The following is a 20,371-nucleotide window of genomic DNA, read 5'->3' as shown; positions in this document are numbered from 1 at the left end:
TTTGTATTATTTTTATGTTGCATTTGTAATCATGAACTTGTATTCGTTTCTTATTTTATTTGATTAATGAAATAGTTACTTCCTTAAAAAAATAATTGTGGAGTTTATTTTGATTAGGGTTTAGGGTCAAAACTTGCTAAGTGCAACCTACATGCTTTACCGCGAGTCAGGCAAACAAAACCTTTCCACCGATATATAAAAGAGACAGATCTGGAAAGGGGTCCCAATAGCCTGCCTCCACTAGGGTAACCAGCCACCGTCCGATCCGCCAACTTGCATCCAACCGCACGTATTTTTATTAAGAACGGTTTTTCACTTAATTAGCTGTTATTAAATAAAGGGAGTACCTCTTTTTTTTAGGAATTTTAACGAAAAACTTATATTATTGTTTATTTTAACGAAAAATCATATTTTTACATTAAAAAATTAATTATGATATTATTCATTTTAACTTTTATTTTATCTTAAAATTTAAAATTTTCAAATCATATCCAATAGTTTTTTTTTCCCCTTAATAAACAGGGCCTCTATTGATGAACATAGTCAGCTTTTAATAGGGTTCGAAATAAAAGGGTGGAGTCAGTACAGTGTAATCTGTGACTCTGTAAATTCTCAGGCCCAATATTCTTCTCGGGATTGATGGTAAAAAAAATATAAAAATACAAGGAAAAAAAAATTAATACAAAAAAAAGAGACACCATCGAGTTTTTACTATAAATACCAACCTCCCCTTCTCCTAAACTTACACCTCCACCCCCACCTCCACCTTCTCCGCCTCCTCCTCCTCTGCCCAACAGGCTAACCCTTTCTGCTGCTGCTTCTGCATCTCCCCTTTTGGGGTTCTGCTCTTGCTGTCGTTCTCTGATTGGCCGAAGCTTCGTAGCCATCTTATCTCTCTCTCTAGATATCCATAGCCTTAGCGTTTCCCTCTCTTTCTTTCTCTAAAATGGATAGAAGATGATGATCCTCTTTGTATTCTTCCACAGCTTTCTTGAACTGCATCCTTCTATGGCGACATCGACCGATCTTTGGAGTGAGTCGACTCAGTCTCTCTATTCGCCTTAACTTGGTTTGCGGTTCAATAAAGCTGTGGGAAGATACAGATAGGCTCAATAAAATTCGCTCACATAATGGATCTCCATTGTCCCTCATATCTTGGTATATTTTCTTGATCGTGTCTCTTCTCTTAGATATTATATGAACCCTAAACATCTATACCTAATTTTGCACAGTTTGACTCACTGATAAGTGAGTGATTTTTCATCATCATTTCAAGTTTATTTATTGCTCAAATACCAGAAGAAAATTTTTCAATCTTTCATGATTTTATTCCAACATGATTTTTATGCTATCCACGCACAAGTGATTGATTATTTAAACATGATTTTAAGTTGATTTATTGCTCGATTCCCATATAAAGAACCAGTCTGTGATGTTTTGAAGTAGGTGATGGTTTTGTAAACCATGCTACAATGGAAATTGATTTCAACCCTAATTTTATTCGAAGTTTTTGGAGTTTTTCATGTATGATTACCTGGGGATCTGATATATTTCTGTCCTTACCTGGGGATCTGATATATTTCTGATGAATTAAATCGAACACAATCACGAGTTTTGCCTATACAAAATTTCCGAAATGTTTATTACCCCTAGTGCTTGATTGATCTCCTCTGTGAGTTATTTCAGCGGTGACAAATTACAATGCTGTTCTTTGAGGAGAAATCTTCACCTGTTAACTCCCCCTCTCTCGGATCGAGACTTCAGAGAACATTCTTGATATGTAGTTCGATCTCTGATCCATCTGTACTTTATATTCTGCTTAATGATTGATATATTTTATATTAACTCCTGCAAGCAAGATTAGATTCTTGTCTTTTAATTATATTGTTTAATTATCAGTGGACTTAGTTTAACTGTTTAGTTAATCATGCTTTATATTGTTTGCATATGTCTTGGTTCCATGTATTGCAGGCAATACATCTCCTTTTTTTTTTTTTGGCAGAAGGCGATATATCTCCTTTGGATTCGATTCAAATGCAAATTAAGATTTGATAATTTCAAACATTAACGTGCTAAATTATCCTACATGCTTATGGCTCTGTAACTCTATACCCTAGTGTCGGTTGATAAAGTGGCAGAGAGAGAGTTCAGATAGAGTGGCAGTCATTTTATATGCATACATGTACATGCGATTCTCAGATTCCATAGGGGTCAAAATCTATCTTAGCTCATGCTCATAATTCATATATGTGACCGCGATTAATTCTTGGGAAATGATGATCGCACACTCCTTTCCTTATTTTGCACGTCCCTAATGTGCAGGGCGAGAAAAAAAAAGTATGAATCATTTTCAGGGTCATTACTTTGCATCCGTTTCTCATCTGCCTTGCCGGCCCTTGCTACATAAAAGTATTTCAATTCCTTGTGCGTGTAATTAAAGTACGTGGACCTTGATGTTTTAGCTAAACATCTAGCTAGTCTTTCTTTTATTGGTTTTGCTTATCACATAGATATAACTTATTTTAGGGCTTAGCAAGGACTAAGTACTACTCAAATTTGTTCTAGGACAACAATTTCAGTTGGTTTATTGAATGTCCACTGGACCACAAAGGTCTCTGTTGCTTTTTTCATCTTTTCAACTCGTGCTTCATTACTGTCTAGCTTATTCATTCAAGCTAAGCTTTGGAGCAAATAATTTGACGAGAAATGATTCCGACTCACCCATTTTCTCACTTTGCACCCTTAAATAGTGGTGTGAAGAAATAAAAAGAAGATGTGTGCAGAAATCATTCCCTTATTTGATTGTTTAATGGTTCAGAGGAGAAAATTAATGAAGTTCATGGAACCGAAACCTTGCTGAAGAAATTAGGGTTATGTTTTGCCAACTATGGTAATGTAAACGAAGTGTGTAAAAAAAGGTCATCCATATTTTTCACTGGCAAGGACATGTGTGTGCTGGTCTTGTTTGGCTCCTTTCTCTTTTCTTTTGGATTATTACATATCAGAGACAACTAAAGCTTTTTTTCAATCTTTCATGGTCGTAACTAAGATCCAAACCGAGAATATTTTTAACTGTCATCTATGCAAGAATTGGTTAGATTTACAGATGGGTGCTCTCACGGGGATTTGGATACATCCAATTAATAGACCAACCCTTTTGCCATCATAAATTAAAAGAGTGACTAAAGGCGCTGCACGGGTCATGATCCAACTACTTTTCATGTCTTAATGTCACCCACTAATCTAACATGCAATAGAATTGCTCGCCTTTCATTTGCTGTAAAACGTTTTAATATATCATTGCTTTATGCCCAATCTAGAGTGCAGTTTTCTTTATCATTTGGTTTTACTGTGTATTTATATATGTGCTTTTGCAAATCTAGATATAATTAAATTATTAGAATAGTGTTTTACACTCTATGTCTGAGTTTGATTCTCTTTTAGGTAGTTTAGAAATAGTTAATATGGAATGTTGCTTATATAAAAGGAGTGTGTGTGTGTGTGTGTGTATATATATATATATATATATTTTTTTTTTATTTATTTGTGTGTTTATGAATTATTACCGTTAGTGCCTATATATTTGTACCACTTTAGATGCTATCATGGTATAGTTGTTGGTGAACCTCTAGTATATATGCTGAGATCGATCATCATGAGAAGGTACGACCTACCTTAAGTAGTACCTATATATAATGGTCAAGAAAGTTGCTATTTATCGTTGCTGATCACTTTCACTTGATATGAAAAGACAATCACTTCAACCTGATAATATTGCTTGATTGGTCGATCGGTCAAATCCCAACACACGGTGGCAAAGGTATTGCTTCTCTATGCCGTATCTCTTTCCGTTGGCCGTCATGGTTTGAAAATATATATGTTTCAGCCATCGTTTCTTCACACAGGCTTTTCCTTCATTACTTTTCCTTAAGAGATTAATTAGCCATTGCCATTTTAAACGGGATTTTTCTGCCACTGATCAACACTAGGTAGTATCATCTGCTAAACCATTTCACTACATATTCTTCCATTGCTTGTTGATGCTAGTGTATCGATATATTCAACTGTATATATAACCCTATATAAATATATATATATATATATATATATATGTCTTGAGATGCTGTAGATGGTCTTCTTTCACTCGAAGAGAAGGCCATGACTCGTGCAACTTTTAAAAACGTCAACTCCTGCTCTTTTTTGGATTCTAACATTTTGTCTTGTGTTTGCTTTAGCAGATGCCTTATGTGTCCATCCTAGTGGCAATTTGGATTATATGGTATAAATACCCTTTTATTTCAGACGAACTTGCAAATAATGTACAATGATCCTTAAATCTACTGTGATAACTGGCTGCAACTGGTCCGTATTTTTTGATTGCGCGAGAGAATCTCACGTTCACTCAATCTGAAGATATAGGACATTTTTTATGCTCAATGTATATGACTCAGTGCAGTGGTTTATCTGGTCTGAAAAACTTGAAAGATAAGTCAGGATACCAGTAAAAAAGTGATAACTGGCTTTATAGCCTAAGTTGATTGAATACATTTGGACTTTCATCTCAACTGCATCTAGGTCACTTCCCCAAGCATCCACTATTTTAATTCCGTTCAGGTTTAAGTTTTGATTTGAGTAACTCGATTATTTTCATAAACGAGCTATATGTTGACCAACTAGCTCTTAGTCTAGGTTTACAGTTCTTTTTACGTTGAAAGCAGTTCCAACAAAGTTCGAATTCCCCCTAATTCTTAGTCTAGGGTTAGGTTTCTTCTTAAGTCGGAAGAGGCTTCGATAAAGTTTGAATCCCCGGCCCTACCCTATGGAAGGAAAGGGATCTATGGTGCCCCAGTTCCTGATAACTAGGTACAGAAATTAGTGCGGCCTTGTTAATTTAATTCTACTCCAGAAGAGCCAATGCATGCCTCCTTAATTGTTCTGGCCTCTTCTGAAGTGATTTACGTGGACATGGTCCTGGCTAGCTAGTTAGCAAGAGGCCTTGTTAAGACATTCATTGCACTTCCATTTTCCTCTGCACTACTCTGGTTAATAATGGTGTTCTTATTTTAGAAATTTAAGGACTTCTAATAATATTCTGTGTGTAAACCAATCCGAACTATTCGGTATTTCAAAGATTATCAATGCTGAATTCAGTAAATGTGAGAGTAACAATATGTTAAGTTGTAATGAAGTAGTTAAAGCATGGTACCTGTGAACATGTGTGAGACTTGAATGCAAGTCATCATTTGGCTGTTATACATTGGTCACAATATGCTATTAATATATATTGCATCCATCATTACCATCGATTTCAATTTTCCAAATATCATATAGTTGCTGAATCGGCCATATTCAATTTATAATTGAAGACGTTACCAAGCTTTGCCAATGAAACTATACTTTGCTGAAACAGTACATATGAAGCAATGTGACAGAGAAAAGGAACAATGGGTTTTTACCAAATCCAGTGTAATGTGTTGATGACAAAAGTTAAAGCCAGCTAACTAGATGATCAACTTACTGGAATATTGTGAACTATTGAAAAAACAATTCTACTATGCTCTGGTGTATGACAATTGGCAAACACCAGTTAAATAGGGTGTTAGATGTCCATCCAAGGATCCTACAGTCACGGGTGTCGGTAGATGTTATACACTAATGCATACTAGAAAATCCCCTGTACATATACCAGGTAGATAAACAAACTCATTGTAAAAAAATACTGAATCGATACACATATAAGTAGGTCTTCAACAACCATTCCAATCACAATTACAGGACTGCCAAAATTGCTTTGTTTCTGCTAGCTTGCTCGTGTAGCGTGGATAATCACTGGAGACCGAAAAAGCTCATGTATAATTGCCGAAACGTTTATGAAATTTCGAAAGTTTCATGCGGTGCATCTAGTTATGATGAAGAGAAAACAATTACAGTTTCAGTCTGGTTTTTTCATCGATACTTCTTTTTTACTTTTTAATTTGAGTCTTGGATCAAGGGAAGCATAATTGTGTAGTTGTAATGCCAATGACAACCCTATTCAGTTGTACAAACATAAAGTTGAGAGAGAGAGAGAGAGAGAGAGATAAAACTGATTACTGATGTAACAATGAGAGGATGTGGTTAAAAAAAAAACTATGTCAGATAGGGACAAAGTTTATCCTTTTTCACAGAAATGTAGGAGAAGATGTGGAAGGAAAATCAAAAGGCTAACTGCAGGAACAGGAAGGGAAGTGTCATCATAGTTGATAAAAGGGAAAGGGTAGGGGAATCTTCTCTGAAGCACAAACTCATTTTTTTCACCATCTTGATTGAATGAATCAGCAGGGAATATTTTTAAAAATTAAATTGAAATTTCACCTAAATGTATCAGACAACAAGAAGAAAAACCATTTTAAAATTACGATTCTGCATGGCTCAAACGTGTGCCAGTAGAGTTATAGATTAAAAAATACTGGCACAAAAATTCACTGAATCTCATCTTCATCTGTAGTTCATCTGTACTACTACAGTAGCATAGCTCATGGGGTTTGTCTTCAGCAGCAAGTACCCTCTTACCTAATACACAGAATTCTAACTCCAAACTCAAGGAGAAGGGAATTCAAATTGTAGGGTTTTCCTACAGTATACTTGTGCTTGAACGGCAAGATTGAAAATGTCAAAATCTAGTCATCTGATACACAGGTGCAAGCATAAACACACGAGTAGTGTAAAATTTTTGTAAATTATAACCCACATTGTAACTCAGCAGTATCAGAGTCCATTCATTACATAATTTTTCAGACAAAATGCAAAGACAGTTTCATGAGAGGGGCCCCATGCGTATACATACATATTAAAGAACCACATTTGATACAAATAAATTCAAATTATAAGAGAAAAATTACGGTCCCATATAATTATGAAAGAATTCTGAAAGAAAAGATTTTGACGAAATGGGTTCGAATTATGGAAGAAAAGTGAGGGAATTACCAGGATCTGTGGTGAAAAAGTAGAAATCATTTTTCATGTTGTCTGCAAACATTTTGGGGAAGTTGAAATGGTTAAGTCCAGAATTGCCATGGTCTCCCACAGCTTTCTTGAGCTTCCATGGTGCTAATCCTGAAAGAGATTTAGACAGCAGAGAATTGAAGTTCAAGAAAGCTGTGGAAAAGCATGGCGAGGACTTGTAATTACAGTCTCTTTAGATCTCAGCTCCAAACCAAAGAGGAATCCTTTGGCCTGCCAGAACATCCCTTCTTGTGTGCCTTTCTAGTTTCTACCTAGCCAGTATATAGTAATAAGAGAGAGAGAGAGAGAGAGAGAGAGAGAGAGAGAGAGAGAGAGGTTGGGAAAAAGGCCATACCCTTCATACAAAGGTCTCTCAAGGACCACTCTACAACATATAATCTGTCTACCAGCTTTATAGAGAGGGAGGGTGGAAAATAAAGAGTGGGGTGAGTAAGGTTAACCATAAGACATTTTACCCACAAAATGCCTTTCTTTCCAATTGAGTGCGTTGTGGGGTACTATATATATTATTTTCTATATTACACGTTCGAAGAGAAATCAAAAATTGAAACCTAATTACATAAAAAAGAAATGAAGAAAATTTACTGGAAATTAAATATATACGTGTGCATATATAGTTAAGGAAAAAGAAAGAGCTGGAGAATGAATATTTCAAAGCCATTCCCATCCTCATCATCACATGCTTCCATGTGATCAAGATCTCTTTTTATTTTATTGGGATTTAAAGGTATGGGTTGTTTATGGTCCTCCAATCCTTATGTTTGTTTTTCTTTTCTAATTATTAAGGGTAAACAATACATGTAATCATCGCTCATGATAATGTAATTTTCCATATTTTAGATTTAGTGTATTTAGTTGAACTGTTCATGAGGTCATTGTAGGCGTGGTAATAACATTGTAACAATATTCTATGTGGTTCTCGACTTCTATTTCATATCTAAGTATGCTAGATTTAAATTCAGAACCTTCTTTAAAAAGTTGAGAAAGAAGAAATTTGTGTGGCACTATGTCAAATGATAAACTAATTTAGAATTTAGAGATCAAGCTCAATTTTCTTTTGGCTCATTAGTTTTTAGTTTTTACCAGTGTTTTTTTAGGTTGACAACGGGGCTAAATGCCCAAAAAAGAAAAATTACAATGGAACACTTAACAGTGTCCGCCATTAAGAGATGTCAGCAACAGTCATGAATTTGATCAAAATAATCTGGACCAAGAGAACATGAGAAACTCAAGTTAGCCAATTCAGCGGTTATTTATTTCCATAAATCCCTGCCTACGATAGACAAAATAAATGGTGATTCATATTAGTAAACAAAATTATATCTTTTCATAATTGACCATCCAAAGTTAGCTATATATGCTAGAGAATGAAATATAATTACCAGCTGGTCACCATCCCAATTAATTCCTAGATACTTAAAAATTAAAAAAAAACGTCTAGATCTACCTAGGCGCCCACCTTGACCCTCCTAGGTCGTGACTCTAAGGGTCACGAATCTTACTTACATAGAAAATTGATAACTTTTATTTTGAATTTTATTTTTTAATAAATTGTAAGAGTTGTTGAATACTTGTATAAATACTCATTATATGATTGTTCCCATGTTTTCAATATATTTTAATATTTTATAATCGATATGTCATTTTGTTTTATACATACGGGTGGATGGGGAGGATATTATAAAATGCTCACAATTCACATGATCTATGGTCAGCTAGCTGCCCGCTCAGTCAGTCAGGGATGATGTTAAAACGGTTAAAGTGGTGGTGGTGGGGGGTGGTTGTGCTGGCCTTGTGGACCCCACCGCTCTCCTCCAAATGGACCCATGAACCCTAAATTATTATTATTATTAGTTTACAAAATAATCAGACCCCTCCAGCCCTCACCCGCCGTTACATCAGTTTGATATTCCAGTTTGTTTTCTTTTGTTGGTGCACGGCGCAAGTGGGGGTGGGGGTGTTCGTATAGGATTCCACCCAACTAGTTATCCCCGTGGTGGTTTATCTACCTCATTACCCTCGGATTGTGGGATTCAAAACTAGGGTTCGACAGTGGGCGTGTTATCTAACAACATTGTACGGTGTAGATTTCTTCGAAATTTCTGGTAATGTTTTTGAACAAGAACAAAAGTTCACAGAAAACCTCTTTTTACCTTAACAATGATGTAAATACCATAACATTACAGAACAAATGATCATCTTACAACAATTGAGATGATAATAAAAAAGTGACAAGAATTTTGTTAGAGTTCAAATAGCAATCCTTAATGATACTACGACATGAAAATGTTTCATAATTGTACAATATTATTTCTGAAACATGTCATATCTCATATTTAACAGTGTTTCAATACTATACAATAATTTTTTAGAACATAATAACTAATAAGAAAAGAAAAATAACAGAGTCGAAGCATGCAATTTAGTGGAAGAAGCAAAAATGCTTCTTGACAATTTCTTCAAGTCACATCTTTCACATCATAGATTTATAATGTCCTCAACATACTTTAGCTAAAAAAAAATTAAAGAAAAGTGTTCTCCATGAGCTATCAACCCTAATCAGTATAAGAATGACGCCACAAGACGACTTGGGCCTAATTTCAAATTCCAGTATCAGTTTATCGTGCAAACTTACTATCTATCAGTTCTATATAGACATTTGATTTTGCATTGGACAAAGAACAAAGGAAAATTTTGAAGTGTTAGCTTTCAGCAGAATGTATGATTTGCATTTGCGCATGACCTGTAAGATGGTGACTGCGATTGGGACTATAAAGGCAGCTCTAAGCCTAACTAGTATGGCATTGCTCGTGATAAGGCCAATTCTCAGCAAGGTGGTGGGGCTCTAGCCTCTACCGCATCGTTGTTGTGTCTGGGCTGCGGAAGCTCTCAGCCACATAGATAGTTCAATGTGCGTTGCATACATATGCACATGATGATAAGGTTGAAATGTTCAAATTTTGATTTTGCAGCTTGCATTACTAGGCAAACAGTAGAAGGTGGAGCTAGGTCTCTTTCTAATATACTATTCACTGCTGCCATTTGGTCATTGAGTTGTACCATTCATCTATCTGTTTCTCTGCTACTAATGGGGCCAGAACATACACACATAAAAGCTGAAGTCTGTGCCACCACTTTGAGTTTTAGGTTCCGTCTGTGCCACCCTAACGTATATGATGGGAACAATTTTCACGACCCACTTCCTCATCTGTATAAATTCAAATTCAGATCATTTGAGTTTATGGTTGTGATTCTTTCTCCTTTTCATTAAATCATGTATAAGCTATGTACTATTATAACAAATGGTGCATGTCCGTAGAAAAAATAACCTACCAACATGTGAGATGCATCGACATTTAAAGTATGAAAATGTAATTATCACAACCATGACTTACTAGATGTCTATTAAGATCTTAACCGAAACTCATGCTATGTTCATGTGTGTTTTACCTTCTTCACATGACAATGCTTCGAGTAACTTGAAATACCGCACTTGTGGGATCATATGTAAGTTCTTTGATATTGGTAGACTTGTAGTAATGAACAGTAGGAAGAAAGCATGTAGCCAAGGCAGCTGAGTAGTGGGATCGATCCATCCGGCCAAGCGTGTGTGCAGATCGTGCAGCATGGAGGTGAGAGGACAACGAAGGACAGAGGGAATTATAAGATGGTTCTGTTATCGTTGTAAGATTGTGATAATTCAAGGGACCCACATGAACTAGGTTCCAAATCATCAGTGAATTTTTGCAGTGTCACTCATACCGTCATATGATGCATGAAGTCAGGTGCACGAGAGAGGATCCGAGAGCATCCATTCCTCATCACCCTCACCAGCGCCCGATTCTGATTCATACAAATTTACATGCAGGTAGTACGGATGGATCTATGTTCAACCGTATCATTCTGTTAGTCATCTTTTCCTTCTTTGTTTACTTTTAACTTTCTCCCACTTCAAACCATTTTTTTTTTTTTTTTGTTCTAGTTACTAGTTAAATTGTAGAACCTACCAATCATCATGAGAGTCTCTTGTATCATAAATGATAGACCACTTACTTTTGTATCGTAAACTTAAAAACTTGACTTTAGCTTTCATGCTAATTATGTTGAAGCTTCATCAATCCTAATTATGTTGAACTCAAAGTGTACTGGTAGACAGGATCTGACTAGTATGACATTATTGTGTACAACGATATATGAAAGTAAATCTTGTATAACGCTGGCATTTTACACTCCTAGAGTGAATGAATTATTTGTAAACTTGTCTTGCACTCAAAGATGCTTAAATTTTCTTATAATCTCATGTTTCTTAATGGCGTAAGAAAAATCTTAAATCTCATAAAATCGTTAAAGCCTAAACACTATAAAAGTTTGTCTCTCACTTTATCATGGTACGTGTGCTGACTGGCCTAGTAAAATGTAATTAAAACCCAACAATTTTTTAAATTAGGAAATGGGGGTTGATGAGTTAAAAGAAAAAGTAGATCACATGGTGTTAGGGCATTAGCCGATGGATGAGGGACAAGGTTTTTAGATGGGGGGTGGGTGGGTGGGGGGGCCTGGCGCAATGGGTATCTCGTAATAACAGTTGGAGGTGTAAGTAGGCGCATGTGATTTTGGCTTGGAAGGGAATAAAGTGTACGTAGGAACGGGACGGGATTGCAGCAGGAAGGGAGGAGGGGCTCAGGGGTTATGCATGTCTCTATGCATTGTTTGGGATAGGACTCTGTCGTCACCGTCGTATGGGTCACTAAACAGCCTGTTCACTACCACCACATTCCCTTAACATTACAAATTCACATTAATATATAACCTTTAAGGTTTATTTACGTTGTTGTTAATCGTATTACGGTAATTCCCAATGCGGACATGCCAGTGATATTGTTGATGTTGCAAGCTTAAATTTGTTAATATGTAGTTGATACATTTGTCATTTGTCAAAATTAATGTCTTTATATTTCGTTGGCGGATGCAGTTAATTGCAACTTAGAATAGTTGTATTACATTAAATGATTAACTATGCCTAATTGTTATTCCCCATTTATCAACTTGGAATTAGTTGACCGTTGGATCTTTTTTATATATATATATATTTTTTTTTTCTGGTAACGGGATATAGAATTATCTGGGCAAAGATGCCAAAGTTTTACAGGAAGGCCTACCTTGAGGTAAACATTCACAAACAACTACTAGATAGAAAAGAGTAGTACAAGGAGGCACAGAAACCACGACGCCGCATCTAATGCTAAAGCGTCCCTCTTCACACTACCATATACATCTAGGGGCAGAGAAGACCGTCATTACACAAAACATGAACTGGGGAAAATGGGGGTCTATTGACCTAAATATGATCACATACTTCCCTACTTCGCCGCAAAGCCAGAAGGTCCGCTACCGAGTTGGCCAGTCTTGGAACCCAAGACCAACGACAATTATGAAAGGCCCTCCCAATCTATTGCACTTCACTAGAATGGGAAAAGCTTCCCAGTTGCCCTTCATTGCCATATCCCTAAGGCAAGAAATAGATTCCAAAGAGTCAGGCCCAACAATTACCTAGTTCCAACCTCTACAAATCCCTAGCTTACACCCATGCATAATAGTCATTGCTTCCACCATTGCAACACTTGTCGCCTTCACATAGTACTGACATGCCACCAAGGACCTTCTATCTTCGTCCCTCACCACCACTCACATGAACCCCAAACCTTCAATTACCACCCAACTGGCATTCACATTAATCTTAACAAAGCCCGGACTCAGTGGAGACCATTGGACACCAGTATTCATACTCTGAGAACTGAGCACGGCGTAGTGGTCGGTGGTGCTTTGGCCTCGTTGAAGGCAGTAACCGAATGGGAAATAGCAGCAATGACTTCTCTTGGGAAGAATTGTTATTGGTTGAGCATGAAGTTACACCTTGATTTCCATATGCCAGCATGTAATGGCAATATACGATAATATATTATTCCTTACCTTTTTCGAACCATTGGCCAAATCAGACATTGTATCAACCAGTTTTTCCAAGTTGTAATCTCCATTCGATTAATTATGATATTCAAATTTCCTCCAAACCAAAGCACTTCCACCCACGGGCATTGCAGAAGCAAGTGTTCAATTGACTTTTCATGCGACTTACAAATATGGGCATAGTGGTGATGGAGAAAATCTTCTTTGGTATAAGTTTGCCATTGTTGGAATAGCCGCGTGAAGAGTCTTCCATATGAAGCATTTTAATTTTGGTGGTACCTCCAAATTCCACACAATCTTCCACAATGCGCCTAGAATGGTGGCCGACGTGTAAGAGTTGAGGCTTCTTTGTGATTGATTTCGTGTCAGTGCCCAATGATAACCAAATTTAACCAAATATGTACCCCTCTTTTCATAGGGCCACACCAGCCTATCCCGCAACGTCGGATCTCCAATGTGCATCTCCAAGATTGCCTCAAACTCCGCCTCCGCCATGAATGGTTTCAAAAAGTCAATGTCCCACTCCCCATTATCCAGGCATATTAACGACTTCACCAATAAAATTTGTGAGACCTGCACCGTGCCCAAGAGGGAATGTTTACCCGAGGGAATAGATGGGAGCCATCTGTCAACCCAAACCCTAACATCATTACCATTCATAATTTTCCAATGTGCTCCCCTACGCAGAATATCTCTTCCCACTAGAAGGCTTGACCAAGCCCAAGATGCTTTTCCGCCCCGTTTTGTATTGACGAAAGAACAATTAGGAAAGTACCGGGCCTTAAGCACCAACGCCCATAAGGAATTAGACTCCATTATCAACCTCCAACACTGCTTCGCCAGAAGAGCGTCATTGAACATCTTAAAACTCTTTAATCCTAAACCTCCATCTTCTTTCGACTATCCTAACTTTTTGCGTGATACCCAATAAATCCAATTATCACCATCTTTTTGCCCCTACCAAAATTTCGAAATCATGGCATCCAATTTGTTGTAGAGCGACGTGGGAAACTTGAACAAGCTCATTGGGTATGCTGGAATTGCTTACGCCACCGCCTTTATGAGGACCTCTCGCCCCACTTGTGAGAGAGTTAATTTCTTCTATCCTTAAAGCTTTACCAATACCCTTCCTTTAACAAAGGCAAGCCGGCATTTCTTCAATCGACCCCAAATAACAGGAAGTCCCAGGTATAAACCCGGGTCCCCAACCTTCTCCATACCAAGAATACCCGCCAAATGTTAAGATAATGTCTCAGGCACATTGGTTCCAAAGAAAACACTAAATTTTGTCTTCTTAACTTGTTATCCCGAAGCCAAACAATAATCATTAATTAACTGAATTAAGTGCCAGCAGTTCTCCTCCTCCGCCTTTAGAAAGATAAGTGTATCATCTGCAAAAAATATGTGTGAAATTCTTCAACGAGACCACATTGTTCCTTCTTCTTCGATGCAAGGTAGATTGGTGAAGGAACTTCGTATTGGCATCGTCATCCTTTAGCCATTGAACCCATGATCTTTGTTGCCAATAACACTCATTCTGGCTCCACAATTGGTCTTTTTTATATTTTATTTATAGATCTTCTATTTCTTTCAAGTTCCCGCTCTAGTTTTGTTGAAGATGACCCAATTCGTCCATCATCTCATTTATTTTCCTCCCTCATTGTTTGAACTTCACGCTACTCCATCTGGTTAAGTTGGCATGACAAGCATGAATCTTGATATTCCATCTTTCTACCGGGTTCCCTTCCCTATTATTCTCCCATACACCTCTCATAATTTCTTTACACTCGCCATCCTTTGCCCAAAATGCCTCAAAGCGGAACAACTTTTTCCTTCTTGCGATCTTCTGCTCACGTTGCACCAAAACTGGACAGTGATCGAACCCCAAAGTCGTCCCATTTGTGACCGTAGTATTTGGCCAAAGTGACAGCCAACTATCATTTGTGTCCCTATTCGTGTGAATTTTGGGCCATTGAACCCCAAATCCATAATCTCCAACTTGCACATGAACTCCTCCAAGTATCTTGGCCAGTTGTATCGCACTTCAGCACTCCTTGATTTCTTATGATCCCACAAGAATTCATTGAAGTCGCCACCACATATCCATGGGATGTTGTTTGGGCTGAATTTCTAAATCATTCCCTTTCAGAATTTCTCATTCTCCGCCCTATAAGACGTGCCGTATACTCTGGTAAATCGAAACACAGATTGCGAGTCAACTAAACCACATCTAACATTAATGAAATGCTTTGAAGAGTCCATCACTTCCCTTTGTACTAAATCGTATCACCAGAGGCTAAAACCTTCCGCTCTACCAATCAGTGCAACATTGAACCCATTAAAGTACCCCATACGCCTTCTTCTCACCCTTTCTATTATATGATCCTTCATTTTTGTTTTCAAGAGAAAAATCATCGAGGGTCTATGTTCCCTAATTTGCCCATGTAGGGCATGAACTACCATGTTCAACCCTAGACCAAGGCAGCTCCAAAATAAGTGTATCATGGCAATTCTGCAGCTGTTGAAGGCCAGCCGCCACCGCCTCGGGATGAAGTTCCCGCTTTCTTTGCCATCAGGGCTATCATCTCACCCTTAAAGATCTCTTTGATGTAGTCCTACATGTTATGGTACTCGATCGGAACATCCTATAACTCATTCTTAACATATATTGCCATTTCCAACATCAAGCATCGTTCTCTTATGGTCATTTTCCTCAGTCTCTCGGCAAGCCTTTCTTTTCTTTCTTTTGCCCTTCTAGTATCCTCCTCAGTTTTTGTTTTTTTTCTGAGATGAATGTCCCACCTCTTTGCTCTTTCCTTCCAGCTCCCGCTTATTTTTGCTTCCAGATCCCCATATATAAGGGGCCAAGTCCCTCCCACTTTTTGACCTTTCCATGCTTAGATCCTCTGTTTTGGCTATGCAATTTGAAGTTGGGTGTGCAGCACGGCAACTCCACCTTTGTTTAGTGTCGAGTTCCCTTCCTGGATTTCCTCAAGCAATATCGATGGATTTCTTCCATACTCTTTGGACTACATGCTCGAAACCCATAACTAGTCGATGTTGCCCTATCGGCCCACATCCTTCCATTATCCACTGGGCCGGGTTGAGATTCTGTCCGTTGGATCTTTGATTCTCTGTTGTTTGGGAGCCTGGTGGGGTATTTTTGCTCACCCTCAAGTGGTGGTAATAGTTGCAGCTCACCACTCTACTTATTACCATTTGATTGGTTTAAATTTTGAGATTTATGTCTATTCACTGCACATGTCACCAAATTTAAACTCGGTAATAAATAAGATAGTGAGCATCATCATCTCTTAAATTTGATTTGTGTGTATTCACTGCACATGTCATCACATTTAAACTCGGTAAAAAATAAGATAGTGAGTATCACTATCTCTTGAAGGCAATGATAAAAAATATTCCCGAACCTGGAAGATAGATGGACACACTTTACAACAACAGTCTTATATACAGATGGGACCCAAACGTCCTCAATTATATGCGATCCATCACATGCATGCATGCAGGGTTTTCTCCAGTTAATTTGTTCGTTTGTTAAACGGATCGAATAGATCTGCATGCACACATAAGATATTACAATTGCTTTTCTTGTTGGCCTGAATGATTGGGTGAAAATCGTAATAGTATTACTGCAGTACTACTGCTTACATCTATACGAATCTGCACTTTTCAATTGGAGTCTGAAACTCTGAGTTGGAAAGAGCAAGCAAGGCTGCTGTGCCTGTGGCTCATGTTGCACTTACTCGTGTACAAATTTGTATTCCATTGTTTTTCACTTCACGTAAAAATGGGTACAATTAGTAAAATTGATGTAGTGTGATATAAAAGCTGGAAAATTGATTAAAATACTCTTAAGTTAGAATCGGCTAGCACTATGAAATTCACTGGGAATTGAGAAAACATCGAAGTTTATTGATTGAATGATAAAAAAGATTGAAAATATAATTAACTCCATAAGTTAGGTTAAACAGAAAACATAAAACCCTAATTTGGGGGAAATTATGAATGTTTCATAATATTCCTAATTACTTATTCACGTTTCATAACCCAAAAGAAAAACAGGTAAGAAATATCTACTAAATTTAAGAAATACTTGTTAACTATTCTCAACATACTATATATGCAAGAGTGCTCAAAACGCTAAACAGTTAGTAACCTAATACAAGGTTAACCATACAAAATGAATGCCCTAGAGAAGAAAAAGCTGTCACAAACAAATCATTTATAATGGTTTTGTTAAAGCAGCTGAAAGAGAGACATGCAGTGCAGTTTGAGAGCAACAACTTGCGCATATTTTTATAAAATTCCACAAGATGTGTGACAAGGCTTAAAGGAATTTTGCAGAGATGGGGCTCATAAGAGAAAAAAACTTTATCTGCAGGGCCATCTGTAGCCCTGCTAATTGCTCAACTTGTCTAGTCCTCTTCCTTGGAGTATTATGTATCATATATCTAGCTAGGTTTTCATTGGCTAACTGCATTCGGGATGGATCAGCTGCTGACAGCTGCTGGGACCTTATGCAATAATCAATGAGGTGGTGTTATCTACCCACCTCATTTTCTATCTCACATATTTCTTTCAATTTCTAATCGTCAGTCAGATCGAATGAATTGAAAAAGATAAAAAGACATAAATTAACATGGAATGTGTAAGAGATAAAATGAGTGTGTGGATAACACCACCCTAATCAATAATCTACTATTTATTTTCTTTGGTCTCAGCCTCTCAGGCAACCAAATCGTAAGTATAAGGTTAAAAGATAGGGTTCGCAGGCATTTGGAACATTCGAAGTTTCAAACATATATGGGCCTCTAGTGATGTTATCTTATACTGATTGGTTTCGTCCATCTTAACCATTTGAGATTGTGAAGAGTCTCTGGCCCTTGTAGCAAGATATGCTTAAGGCCCAAGGGTATTGGAATTTGGAAGGAATCCTATAAGCGTGCAAGACTCATGAGTAGATCAGTTGTTTCTTTGTAAATAAAGTATCCATATATCTTTACGACAATTACGTCGACAATACGTCACAATGAGTTTAGTATCGGACACACCATATACATATACATATACGTGTGTGTGTGTGTGTGTGTGTGTGTGTGTGTGTGTGTGTGTGTGTCTATAATATGTATATGTATTTGTTGTCCTCACATTTGTGTGAATTGAAACACACTTCCACACCCCACTTCCCCCCCCCCCCTTTCTCCCCCCCCCCAAAAAAAACGAAAACCATCTTCTCCCCCAAAAAAAACGAAAACCAAGTAGAGACCAGCTGCCACTAGACCGGCCTCACATTTGTGTGTTAATTGAAACTCCCACCATCCCCTTTGAAAACCAAGTAGAGACCTGCTGCCACTAGACCGTCCGATCATTTGCGAATAAAGTATCCATGAACAATTGAATTTTTTTTGCCAAACTCATCTTGAAATTGATTCTGGTGGATATGCTTTCCTACAAGTAGTCATATTTGATCGTGGAAAATGGTGTGCACACAAGAAAAGCAAGGCATATATGCTATATAAACAGATTAAAGCAAGGGTGTGCAACATCGTTCACGGCACTTCGGTATGTAGAACATGCAAGTTAATCAAATCCGAAGGACCAAACTGAAGACAATCGCCCAAAAAACTAGTACCGAAATTTGCAGATTTCTCGGTCACTTGTATCGTCTTTTCTGTTACATATACATATTTTGGTATTTAGTTAGATTGTAATTCAAGTTAAAAAGTATTTATTTTTACACTTGAGATCCTAGGTTCTCTCTAGTATGGTTTGTATCAAAATGAAAAAAAGATCGTGAACCACGTTTCGTGTTCCAAAGAAGGAATTGGATCCCATCCGGATCCACTTTGTTCTTAGTCATTCATTGTGTATCGTACGGTCAGAAATCATTTGATTTTTTTTTAATTTAAAATTAAACACAAATAGTATCGACGAAAACTGACCGCATTATGTACGATGAATAGCTAGAATGTGGAAATCCCTAAGATCCCGCAAAGTAAATCCGGAAATGATACTCTTCCCCGTAAGAATTCCTACTTCCTTTGTCATTCTGCTTTCTAAAAGCATAAACAGAGAAAATTCCACCTTCCACAGCTATAAGATATGATTGGCATTGATTCATTTTCTTCAATGTTTTTACCTCCAGCACAGCACAAATGATGTTTTGCAATGGTGTGAAGGTGGGGGCAACGTTGGTGCGGTAGTTAGCGGTGCAACATAAAAAAGGAGGAGGATTCTTTTTCCTCCTAATCTTTCTCTCCTCTTCTCTCTTCTCATCTCTTCCTATTTAAACGGTTACGATTAAGTTATATTAATATCTAAATTGGTTTTTTATTTTTATTTTATTATTATTATATATATATATGTATATATATATATATATATATAGAGAGAGAGAGAGAGAGAGAGAGAGAGAGAGAATAATACAAAAAATAATGTGTGAAAGGAAAAGAAGAAATTTGATGGAAATAGAAGGGGAGAAGATCTTAATCCCATAAAAAGACATGGATCCGTCTGCTCCTTTCCAAAGAACACAATTGAAGTACCATTCCACCGAGATCTAGCTAGTGTCCTTTATTTATCTAATTATGTTTGCAACTTACAATTAAAGTGCATTGTTTAAACAAACAAATGACTAAGCTCGTTTGAAAATGTTTTAAAAATAATTGAAAAGTGCTTTTAGAATTAAAAAAATATATTTTTAGATTCTAAAAGAACTTGAGTGTTTTCTGCCATAAGCACATAACTTAAAGTGTTTTTAGGTTCCAAAAACAAAATATATTTTTAAAAACATTTTCACCAAAATATCTACTTCCTAAGAGACCAAGACCAACACCAAAAACCCTTCAATTTGTTGACCGGCAGAGGTGCAAATTGTTCAACAATCTCAAAAGCCAAAACTAGTCGTACAATCTTCTAAGTCTGCCCATCTACAACGACAATGATAGGGACCGGCACCTACTGATTTTCTTAGTGGTGGCAACGGAACAGAATTCTAAGGCTACCGTGGAACTCAAACAAAATAAAGATAAGACTCATTCAAATGAGGTTAAGCCATTTAATTTGTATTCGTTTCATCAATATTGCTCATGTGGCGAAAAAACTCTTAATATTACCTTTGTGGTTAACTCCATTATTGTTATTCAGTACTACAGTCTCGTAATATCCTTTTTTACTTGGAAGTAAGGGATTTTAGATTTAAATCTTGTGGACGGCGAATTCGATACCAAATTAGGCTATCTATGTGTGACTTAGCTGACCTCCCTCTTCCTTTAGTGTAAAAATACCGATGTACTAAAAAAAAAAAAAAAAAACCGATGCACTTAAAAAAAAAAAAAAAAAAAAAAACCTCTGTTATTAATTTCAGTTCAAATTGAACATA

At 37.1% G+C, this 20,371-nt stretch overlaps 2 long non-coding RNA genes across 2 annotated transcripts; one reads left to right on the top strand and one right to left on the bottom strand.

The window, feature by feature from the left end:
- Nucleotides 1-636: 636 nt before the first annotated feature.
- LOC148698868 (uncharacterized) lies at nt 637-7,371 on the top strand. The gene is made up of 2 exons (XR_015960195.1): nt 637-3,820; nt 4,239-7,371. It is a non-coding gene; the product is annotated as an uncharacterized LOC148698868 (long non-coding RNA).
- LOC148698867 (uncharacterized) lies at nt 5,492-7,456 on the bottom strand. Its single transcript, XR_015960196.1, has 2 exons — nt 6,967-7,456; nt 5,492-5,829 (listed from the first exon to the last, which is right to left on the bottom strand). It is a non-coding gene; the product is annotated as an uncharacterized LOC148698867 (long non-coding RNA).
- Nucleotides 7,457-20,371: the final 12,915 nt, after the last annotated feature.

This window comes from Pyrus communis, chromosome 2, assembly GCF_041283825.1.
Source record: "Pyrus communis isolate YQ-2024b chromosome 2, ASM4128382v1, whole genome shotgun sequence".
Classification (NCBI taxonomy): Eukaryota; Viridiplantae; Streptophyta; class Magnoliopsida; order Rosales; family Rosaceae; genus Pyrus; species Pyrus communis.
Note: the sequence above shows the minus strand (reverse complement) of the source record. Positions and strands in the feature narration are given on the sequence as shown.